This window comes from Triturus cristatus, chromosome 8, assembly GCF_964204655.1.
Source record: "Triturus cristatus chromosome 8, aTriCri1.1, whole genome shotgun sequence".
In the NCBI taxonomy this organism is placed as follows: domain Eukaryota; kingdom Metazoa; phylum Chordata; class Amphibia; order Caudata; family Salamandridae; genus Triturus; species Triturus cristatus.
In genome coordinates, this window is record NC_140591.1 from 1524743464 (window position 1) to 1524754507 (window position 11044).

Here is an 11044-nt window from a genome sequence, read left to right on the forward strand (position 1 = left end):
CCACACTAGTAAGTGGAAACCCCCCCACAAGACCCTCCCTGACTGTCCATTCTGTCCTGGTGTCACCGAAAGCGTCTCCCATTTCTTCTTTGCATGCCCAGCCTATCTATTACCTAGGACGAAATGGCTTAAACCTGCCTGCTTACTATTAGGAACAAGGGATCACATTGTTGCTATGCGAATCCTTAAAACTACCACCAATACCACCCTAGTTTGTGGAGTGGCCAAATTCCTAGGTTGGGCATGGCTAATTAGGCAAAAATCTAGTAGTTCCAATTAAAATTTTTTACAATATTGTTTTTAATTCCCAAAGCTGCGAAATTTAATACATTTTTAGATATTTATTGTATATCTCAAATTGTTTTTTTTACGACATGTTTTAAAAATAATGAATTTGTAATTGTTTTTATGTGCTTTGTGCTTTTATGACATTACGTGTCGAAATAAAGCTTTGTTGTTGTTGTTGTGCACATTTATTTGAAATAAAATATTCAACCACAAACATGTCCCAATACTCCTAAGGATTAAGAATGATACTGGCACACTAGTCATAAGAAATGTGCAAAAATGTGAGGTGCGTCAGAAAGTGCCTCGCATAAGCAACCACCACAGAGCTGCTGGTAGGTACTCAACAGTGTGCTCAATTTGTCATCATCAACACTTTCATGACAAAAAAATGAAAAGTGACCTAACTCAAATAAATGTGAGAATGAGAAAGGTGTACCAAAAATTAGTGCTAACAACCATCTCTACCCCGTAATGAGTAACAAGTCACCTGAACTTCCCATTAAAATAGGTTGTGAACACCTATCATATGAGTAGAGGGCGGCCTGGTCTTGTATCCCTCTGATGCTCCTTGTTTAAGAGTTGGCATTTACCATGTTACATGTCACCATCACCTCTGTATTTTCCTCACTGTGATACCCTAGGTGCAACAGGTATGCCCGGACATAGACCCTGTGCTGAATGTAACACAGGGACTAAGTTTATATCTCAATGATGACGTCTAACTATGACAAAATGGGTTCGGATTGCTTGTGTTCCCATTCAAAGGTATCTGGGCAGGGGAGTCATATTGAACTATTGCTATTTGAGGAGGTCAAGGTTAATATGAAAATGGCTTGTCTTTGGAGTAGCATAGTGGGTGAGAAGTGAAGGACTAGAATGCCACTTGAGAAAAGGTCTGAGACTTTTTTATTTCATCCATCACCTTTGAGTTTGTTTCAGAGATAGCTGTCCTCAAACATCAGCTAAAATATTGAACTTGTAGATTGTTTTGTCACACAGCAGCACCCAACACATGACCCATGGTATTTAGTAATTAAAGTTCTTCAAACCTTAATCTAGATATAGATGCTTTCATAACAATAAACATATTAGAGATGCATACACTCTTCCTTGTTTGTCCAACATGGAACTTGTTAGGCAATTTTAGACAGTGGATACACATACTTTGCTTGCTATATCCTCTTTTCTAGGTGAAGACATAACTGGCGCAATTCCCTATAGCATAATAACTCATCATTATTACAAACGTTTTGGTAACTGTAATTGGGTGTGAGTTAATGGCTAGATTACGCTTCTCACACAGTTATACTGTGTGAGAAGCGTAATCTAGCATTTAACTCAAGTCCAAAATGGGCCTGCAGATTCATTTGCACAAAATGCTAGTGGACACGAACAGCAGTAGCCAGCAGCCACTCGCTCTCTCTCAGTTTTTTGTTCCTGTGCTCCTGCAGTAGGATTTTTCTTCAAATTACTCTTAATTACTCAAGTTGGCATAATCACATGATTTCGGCAATTTCATATCACAAGGGAAATGTGTAACTATTAAAATTACTCCAATTACTCTGAGATAAATAAAAATTCTCCCAGGCCTACTCTTTTACTCAATAAATGCTAGTAAACTTATTCTACAGAATATATAGCAATTGTGAGTTTTTGGATGCATTTAAGATTTCACAACATGCATTGACATGGGCAATCACCCTACAGTATGGTAGAACATGAACACGATGGGACTTACTTCAAGCCTGTTGAAATAAACAATAGCTCTAAATACAGGCAAATAGCCACAAACACTGATTCCAAAGAGGAATATCAAAACAATTTTCTCCCAATGTCCTCAGAGAATTGTTTATGCTGGTTCCCCTTCTCTGTCTGTCTGGCTGGTACTCCAGTTTCTCTAGTTGCCCAAAAATGTTTCTGCCTTCATCTAGAAAAATAGATTTTTGTTACTCCTCAGATGATATGATAATTTTTTTTCTGTATGCCTCAACTGCTTCTGTGAGTGACTCCAAAATAGCGTCTTTTCTGCTCTCTTTTTGAGATTCACATATCCAGAGTCTTGATATTTGAGGTCAGTGTGTTCCGTGAGAAGGTTGTTTGATGCACCATTGAACATATATCAGTGATGGACGGTGATCTTTTGTATGTGAAGCTGTTCATTCGAAAATTACAGATTTATAAAAAAAAACAACTCCTGAAATGGAGAGAACACAGCAATATTAATATAAAAAACATCAGAATGAATATAGCATTTCTCAAAGCAAATATCTTTAATGGCATAATCAATATACCATGCAGCAAAACAAAATTAACCCAAACCAGAATGTATGCACAACTTAGTGAATGGTACATAGGAAGCAATAACATTATTTTTTCATGCAATAAAAAAAGAATGGCTTTCACTGAAGTGACAGGTATGTGTTAGGAAAAATATCACATGGCCAAATTAATATTATGTGCTTAAAATTAATATAGCATTCAATCAAATGGATATGACACATTAAAATAAATGTACTCTACTTTGAAATTACTTACACCTGTTGATTGAATGCAATACTATGAAATGTTGGGAAATTAAAATAATAATAGATCAAATCAATATGATCTATGAGCAAATGGAAATGACATATCTTCAAATATCTTGAAATAAATATTACATACAATGACATTATTATGATGGGTGTTGAAATGAATATGAAACATACTGAAAAAATATGCCCTAAGTTGAATTGAAGCCCCCACTTGCCACTGCATCCCAAAACCTTCCAGGAAGGAATTGTGGTGGATGAACTTTTTATTAAAAAAGTTCTGTGAAGATTCATCAAATGGCGCCAAATTTATTAGGAAACCAAAAAAACTATGGAAACTGGGTCCTATGGAAGCTGCTATTGGCAGCCATCTAGGGAGGATAGTGCAGTACTACATGTCCCTCAATCCTGTGGGGGATTGCATGAAGAGCTCTTTTGAGCGCAGCCTATCTATATGTGGAGCTGCGCACATTGCCAAAATGGCCTTTGAAGAAGCTAACATAGCGAAATGCGTCAGGCTGCTACTTTGCGCTGTGGAGTTTATGAGGCATTGCTGAGCCCGAAGTGCACTTTCGCCGGCTGAGCGAACTTTGGAGCTTTAATATATATGCCTATATATGCCTCGTTGCGGTGGTGCCCTGCAAAAATATAGACTCTCCAAAGGATACCAGCGCTCACGGGGTTCTTTGAATTACAGCGGTGATTTTATTTTCCTACCAGACGCGTTTCGGATGAACTCCTTCGTCAGTGTTTCACAACTGGCGCTGGGAGACACCATCTTTTTAACGTCACACTTTCTTGACATGGAAACAAACGAGGGATCACAAAACACCTTTCGTGGGCGTCATCTTACACTGTAGTACATAGTAGTTATTCGCACAGCATTCAATGCGGACGCCGATCATTATAATTATTCAATTCATATAAATACAGGCAATTCATTGTAAAAACCAATCATAGTATTAATTTACATTGCTGCCATATTACACATTTCCGCCGTGAATCGGCAGGGAATGACCATAACTTATTTAAAGGCTCACTCCATGTATAAAACTTCCATTGCTAGTGCTACTAACTCATGTATTTTTGACGCTTGATGCTTATTATTATATACATACATCATAAAGAGGCACAATTAGTCATTATTATGAAAGCCGTTATTTGCTATAATCTTGCCGTGGATCGGCTATAGGCAACCTATCTCAGGTTGCCAAAGTTCCCTCTAGCTTCTATGACATCTATTTCAAAGGACAGATTTCAGAAAAAGAAAGCTGGATAAAACTGTTCTTATTATCCTAAAAAATCCTACCATTGCAGGGACTGACATTTATACCTAATCTATTGGCCTCAGGAGCTTCTGTTTCTGTCCTGTCTAGTTCCCTAGATGCACTGTCAGCTCCTCCCCCGCTGTTTAACCCATTCGGGGTTTTGGTCTGAAGGTCAATAATGTAGCGTGATTCCAATCTTCTTAACTTAAACACTCTATCTCCCCCTCTGCTCTGAATCGGGACACAGTCAATGCTAATGAATTGTAAAAGGTCTCTGTCACTTTTATGTTTGATTGCAAAATGCCGTGCCACTGGATAATTAAAATCTTTTTTTGCTATGGCACGCATATATATATATCTCCAACACACGGGTCATCTCCTTTTGACCAATATACCATGGCCCAGAGATGCTCTCAAGCAAGTTTTATTCCTGGTAATGAAACTCTACGAGTTTCAGAGCGTGAGACTCCTTGATCACCTACTCATGATCAAGGAGCCTCGTGCTCTGAGTTGCATTGCCAGGAATAAAACCTGCTTGAAAGCATCTTTGGCCATGGTGTGTTGTTCTTCCAAAAGGAGACAACACATGTGTTGGACATAAAGAGGCTCTCCACCCCACCATGGCCTGCCGTCGTCAAGAGGCTTGGGTCCGGTGCGAACAGGATTCATGGAATAGATATATATATATATTATAAATATATATATATATTATTACCTACTGGCAGGCACCAGTAGGTAGTTATAGTTAGAACCTATTTTCCATAGGAAATCCGCAACATTCTATTTGGAATAACGTTGGCACCGATTGACGAATCTTCGCGAAAGTTTCCAAACTTTTGGCCAGCTCCGGTCCGCGCCTATATATATATATATAAAAGAATTCATCATGGTAAGAAAAAGACATATTTTAAGTCCACAGTAAGGATTTCTGTTATAGATTGTCCATGACTACATATATTTTTTCTATGTCGTTCATCACGAATGATCACGTGATTACAAAGTGCTGTGTATATAAGGATGCTTAATATGGCGGTTACCTTATGTGATCAAGGCCACTTGGTGGCCGAAACGCGTAATGACATGTCATGCCGGTGCTGACTTCCAATAAATCTCTGTGAAGCACGATTGGTGTCCGTGTGCTTTCCTCCTCGCCTGCCAGGAAGTGGAAGAATGCGCTTGGTGCTTGCATATATATATATATATATATATTCACTGAAAAAAACATAGGTTTCAGGGGCATTATAGTTAGCTGGACTTTTCACTCGTACAAAACCATTGAAATTCCGCCGTTATAGTTAGTTCAGCTAACTATAACTTGCGCGCCCGCAATGCACTGCTGATGACGACACATATCACATCACTCATGACATGGTCAGTGACATTACTCATGACATCACTCATGACATCTCAAATTACATCACTGATGACATCATCCAGTAATTGTGTGTTTTTGTATATCTCAAGGTCAATGGAAGAATAAATGAGTATGTACGTGTCTAAATGGATGATTTGTTTTTGAAAAATTGATTGTATAACTGACTGATTAAGTGTATCTTAGTGAATACATGGCTTAGTGAGTAATGTTTAAATATGTAAATATCTGTATCAGTCTCTCACTTTGTGTATAAGTGGCTGCATGGGTTGGTGAGTAGCTACATGAGTGTCTATATAGGTTATTAGTTGTTTTTTGAGTATGAGTATGAGTGTCTGAGTGTCTGTATGGTTCGGTGGGGGGTATTACGTAGTGCATAGGTGCATGAATGAGTGACTCACTGTTTGTATGTGTTGAAGACAGCATGTGTGCAGGACTGTATGGGTGGATGAGTGTGTGGATAGGTGTGTTAGTGAGTGAATGACTGTCTCAATAGTGTCTTTATGAGTAACTACATATGTTTTAAACTAGTATATGTGACTATTGGTGTATATAAGTGAGTATATGTGAGAGTGAGAGATTGAAAGAGTTCCTGTATGAATAAGTATGTGTTTCTATAAGTGATTGTTTAAAAGACTAAGTATGTGTAAGTTTCTGTAGAAGTAAGTGTGGTGGTGTGTGTATAACTGTATATGCAAGTAAATGGATGTTTGATTCTTTATTAGCAAGAGTGACTATGTGTGTGAGTAACTTTATGGATGAGTGGCGTTGTGTAACAGGATGTATAGGTGTATGAGTACATATGATGAGTGAGTACATGTATGAGTGACTGTATAGGACTGTTGGTGAATGAGTGGATGTGTATGTGGATCTTTGAATTAATGGCGCCAAATTTATTAGGAAACCAAAAAAACTATGGAAACTGGGTCCTATGGAAGCTGCTATTGGCAGCCATCTAGGGAGGATAGTGCAGTACTACATGTCCCTCAATCCTGTGGGGGATTGCATGAAGAGCTCTTTTGAGCGCAGCCTATCTATATGTGGAGCTGCGCACATTGCCAAAATGTGAGGTTGTTGTAACTGGTATTGGTATGTCCATTGTTTTGAACATTTTAGTTTCTATTTTTGAATGTGTGTATCAAAGGTTATATTAGGGGGAGAGGAGGTCTGCCACTCTATCACCAGGATGATGTCATCAGTGATGTCATCAGTGATGTCATTTGAGATGTCATCAGTGATGTCATGAGTAATGTCACTGACAATGTCATGAGTGATGTAATATGTGACGTCATCAGCAGTGCATTGCGGGTGCACGAGTTATAGTTAGCTGAACTAACTATAACGGGGGAATTTCAATGGTTTTGTACGAGTGAAAAGTCCAGCTAAGTATAACGCCCCTGAAACCTACGTTTTTTTCAGTGAATTTCTAAGGTTTTTTAAATGCTAATTCCTAACTATAATGTGCCTGAAACCTATGGTTTTTTCAGTGAATTTCAAAGGTTTTTTAAATGCTAATTTCTAACTATGCCTACAGAGATAGGATATGTGAAGAAAGAAGAAAAATACGCTCAGAAAGTAAAAAAAGAAATGCAGAAAGAAGCAACAGAAGTCCTCAAAGACAAAGAAAAGTGCAGGAAGAAGGATAACGTGCAGAAAGAAAAAACAGAAGAGCAGAAAGAAGCCTTGTTGCAAAATCATCCTGTACCCGCAACTTTTTCAGACTGATGCTGGTGGTAACTGAGTCTGACTAACCAGTCCTAGAGCCAGTGCTATGTTAAAAGACACTCAGAATACAGTGAAAACACCTACATACACTAGGGAGCAATATGCGTTGGGGTCCCCCTGTGATTAGCATGACCTCCACTGTAAGCCCCTAGTATATAATAGGGCAGGGGATTAAAACTAACTCCTAAAACGCGCCACAGGGCGTGTTTGCACACATCAACTCAGGACCGTCCCCTCCCTTCCCCACTGTGTAAACACGCCCTGTGGCCATTTTAAGTTGGGAGATTAAGTCCCCTTGAATCCTGAGGGTCCCTAGGGTCCAACTAGACCACTAGGTGCCTCCAGTAAGCGCCAAAGAGCTGTGTTGCAGAGAGATGTAAAAAGGGGCACGGCCTAGACCACCTCTCTGCAACGCAGCACAGTGGCGCTTACTGGAAGCACCTGGTGGGCTAGTTGGCCCCCAGGGTCCCTCAGGATTGAAGGGGAATTATTTTCCCAACTTAAAACGTGCCACAGGGCGTGTTTACACACGTTAACTCATGCCCCGTCCCCTCCCTTCAAGACTGTGTAAACACGCCCTGTGGCCGTTTTTAGTTGGGAGATTAAGTTCCCTTGAATCCTGAGGGTCCCTAGGGGCAAAATAGCCCACTAGGTACGTCCAGTAAGCGCCATTGAAGAGAGGTATAAAAAGGGGTACGGCCTGCACCACCTCTCTGCAACGCAGAGCAGTGGCGCTTACTGGAAGCACCTGGTGGGCTAGTTGGCCCCCAGGGTCCCTCAGGATTGAAAGGGAATTATTTCCCCAACTTAAAACGCGCCACAGGGCGTGTTTGCACACGTCACCTCAGGCCCCGTCCCCTCCCTTCTCCACTGTGTAAACGTGCCCTGTGGCCGTTCTAAGTTAAGATATTAAGTCCCCTTGAATCCTAAGGGTCCCTAGGGTCAAACTAGCCCACTAGGTACCTCCAGTAAGCGCCACAGAGCTGCGTTGCATAGAGGTGTAAAAAGAGGCGTGGCCTCAGAACACCTGTCTGCAACACAGCTCCCTGGCGCATACTGGAGATACCTGTTGAGCTAGTTGGCCCTCAGGGACCCTCAGTATTGAAGGGGAATTAATTACCCAGCTTACAACTGGCCAGGGGTCGCGTTTGCAAAGTGCTGCAAGGAGGGGGCGTGGCCTCCGGCGCGATGCCGGTCTTTTATTTATTTTATTTTTTTAAGAAGGAGGGCTGTGTGGCCCCCCTTCTTTTTCTAATTTATTGGCCCTGGTGACCCCATCCCCCAGGGCCTGCACCCTAATTCTTTTTGTTGAGAAAAATAAATTTGGCCCTCCCAAGTCCCTAATTGGCCCCCAGGACCCCAACACCCAGGTCATGGCCTTTTTAAAAATTCTTTAGGAGGGGGGCTGCGTTGCCCCCCTCCTCAGGCCACTTATGGCCCCGGGGACCCCATCCCCCGGGGCCGGTCTTTGTTTTTTATATTATTTGAAAAAAATATATATTCATAGAAACACCTAGGACATGCTGGAGAAACCGTATGTACCTATCACCATGACGATTTGCGTGATATTCATTAAAAGGCGACTATGCATACAATGAATCCACGTGGAATGTATTTACACGGCTGTTGAAGCTCTGATGTGTCTGACGCCCTACTGTGCCTAATCCCGGCGCCCCCGCCGGTGGGCACTCTCCAAGTAGACACCCTTGTCGTTTATTTATACAAACATGGGTAGCTATTGATGGACACGTTTAATACACACGCACACCAAGCCATTCAAAGGGGATTCGACAAAAATTCAACCAAACTATGCAAGAAACCCCACTCACGGTTAATAAAACACACATCCACCGCCGGATGTGTAACACTTTTTATTTTACTCTATAGAAAGGAGACGAACCTCACTTGAGAGTCACAGCGTGCTCCTGGCTGAGCCCAATGCTGTGTTACACCCACCAGTGCCCGCGGAGTGCCACACACCTCTGTGTTGTATTCCATCAGCTAGTGCGTATGCTATGACACTCTCTAGTTCATGTGCACTGTAACACCACCCCGTGAATATGTCATGCCACACTTGCCTTCGCACGGGTTATATTGCCCCATCTAACGTGCCTTCCTCGATGCCTATGTTATAACGCACAGCGTTATGCCATACATATTACAATCTAAGATCCATATCTTTGTCACAGTGCATATGCAACGTTACACTCCCCAGCACATATTTTATATTACAACTTTAGAGACTAGTTAGGTTACACAGTACTGCCCTGTGCATATTACACTCCAAGGCGCATATCGCATAGAACACGCTAGCGCCTGTGCTATCTCGCGCTCTCCAATGAATCTGTCATTGCGCACAATGTATTGCATATTATATTTCACGCCCTGGTTCATCTTATATCACACTTTTTGGTGCATAGTTTATACCATATACTATATCTAGTTTTCATTATCAATCGTGCTCTCAGGACTATGTTCTATATAACACTGCGTCCACCTACCCTTTTCACGGGCATCACATTTTGCGATGGGGTGGAGGGTCAGGGGGTGTTTCTGCCAAGTCAGCCCGGAGTCACAGTCACAAACGTCCTCTTCTTCCTGAAAAAAAGTGAGATTATGCTGCATACTTGTTCATATTTTAAGTAGTTCGCACAGACACACATTTTAAAAACATTAACATTCCTAATACTCACCTTCTCTGAACAGTTAGCTTGCTGCCCCATCCACCTCCTCCCTATCCTCTGTTGTGTGAATCCATGGACTAGCCTCCTCCCTCCTACCATGCATGGTCTGATGTGCTGCCACTGCCCTCCATTTAGCATGATGTACCAGTCCCCTCCTCCTGCCCTCCATTGCCCAATTCTATGGCCCATCATTGACCTCCTGCTTAGTCTCTGTGCTTAGCGTGCTGTCCCTATTCTCCTTCCCCCTGCCCTCCGATGTCTTTGTGCATGCCCCTGCTCCATCCTTTTTGCCCACCATGTTCCATGGACCTGCCACTCCTATCTACTCTGAGTGTTCTGTTGAGCTGCCACTCCCCTCCCACCTGCCTAGCATTGTCAGATGACTGTAACCTGTCCCTGCCACCTCCACCCTGCCTGTCCACATGCCATGCCTCTATCCCCTTCCTCCTGTCCTCCATGGTCCATTTTACTGCCACACCCTTCTGTCCTCCCTGGTCTGTTGTGCTGCAACTGCTCCTCCTGCCTGTCCTGCGCAGTCTGTTGTGAGGCCCCTTCCCCTGAACTCTCTTGACTGTGCCCAGGTCCTGACCCTCCCTTCTATCCTCCATGGTCCTTTGAGCATGCCCCTGCACCCTCCTTCTTGCCCATCATAGCCATTGTGCTGCCACTAACACTCCCGCTTGCCATGCATGGTCTTCTGTGCTGCCATGGCCCCCCCCACCTTCCCTGTGTGGTCAGCTAGCTGCCCCTGACACCCTCCCACCTTCCCTCCATGGTGTGTGTGTATGCCATCATAGTCTCACTGTTGCTCTCCATGGTGTGTCTTGTTTCTAGTGCCCATCCTGCCTGACCTCCATGGTCATCTTGCTGCTCCTGCCCTGCCCCCTTGACCCCAGCCCTCTGTTTCCATGTGCAGACCCCTATTCCCTCCTGTTAGACCTGTCAGCCCTTTGGGTGGTCCCTCCTCATCATTATTTATTTTGTCCCACTTTTGCCTCAAACCCTGTTGTAATTTTTCCTTTTTGGGAACCACCAGACTTTTTAGTATTGATGCAGGGTCAGGGAGCCATTTTCCCTACCCCTGGAACTTCTGTCTGAGGGCCTGAGACACAAAATGGTGGCCACCCATTGTCACCTGTGACATCACCAGAACCTCCTGGAACATTCTAGAACCCTGTG